The sequence below is a fragment of the Atractosteus spatula genome, assembly GCF_055471065.1.
Source record: "Atractosteus spatula isolate fAtrSpa1 chromosome 10 unlocalized genomic scaffold, fAtrSpa1.hap1 SUPER_10_unloc_3, whole genome shotgun sequence".
NCBI classification, from domain to species: Eukaryota; Metazoa; Chordata; class Actinopteri; order Semionotiformes; family Lepisosteidae; genus Atractosteus; species Atractosteus spatula.
The window spans coordinates 1,662,894-1,663,644 of record NW_028296623.1 but is presented as its reverse complement, the minus strand read 5'-3'; the positions used below and the strand labels follow the sequence as shown (position 1 = coordinate 1,663,644).

The window sequence follows — 751 nt, the reverse complement described above, 5'->3', positions numbered from 1 at the left end:
GGAAATGAATAAACGCATTAAACCAAATCAAGACCTCTTTGAGTGTCCCAAATTACATGTTCTGTAAAACAAGACAGGAAAAAAGGTACCGCTGGAATTCGGATCCAGGATCTCCTCTTTATGAAATAAGTGCTTTCACCAGCTTTACCACAGCGCCGGCAGAACACTATTCTTATACAGGTGGGTACCCACCCTCAAACCTTTGTTCTCCCGCTACTTTACCTTTGCCTACTGCCCTGTCTCTCTCACACCTGAAGAAGGCTCCACGGCCGAAACGTTGTTGTCTCTTTCTTCTTTTTTCCAGCATGGAATAAACCTATTACCTATTCTTATACAGCCGCTTGGACACACCGCTCTGAGACATCTGAGGTCGATGTGCGCTGAGCCTGGTCGCCGACCAAAATCATGCCCAAGGGTAGATAGCTTTCGTGACGAGGTGGCCGAGTGGTTAAGGCGATGGACTGCTAATCCATTGTGCTCTGCACGCGTGGGTTCGAATCCCATTCTCGTCGGTTTAGGTCTTCGACTTGTGATCCGTTTCTAAGTCTGACTTGCTTTCTTTAGCTACTGTAGTAGAGCAGTAATATTTCTAGCGTTGGCTGAACATGGCTTACAGCAGTAGCTGACAGATATAGTCTCTTAATAGGTTAAATTTATGCTTTGTACTGCTTTCACCTGATATTAATAGTAGTCCTGATGAACGATTTAGGGACATGGCGCATCTTGAAAATGTTCTTGTTAATTTCAGTTT

The 751-nt window shown here is 44.6% G+C and overlaps 1 non-coding gene across 1 annotated transcript; it reads left to right on the top strand.

The window, feature by feature from the left end:
* Positions 1-430: 430 nt before the first annotated feature.
* On the top strand, positions 431-512 carry trnas-gcu (transfer RNA serine (anticodon GCU)). The gene has a single exon. It is a non-coding gene; the product is annotated as a tRNA-Ser (tRNA).
* The last annotated feature ends 239 nt before the right edge of the window (positions 513-751 follow it).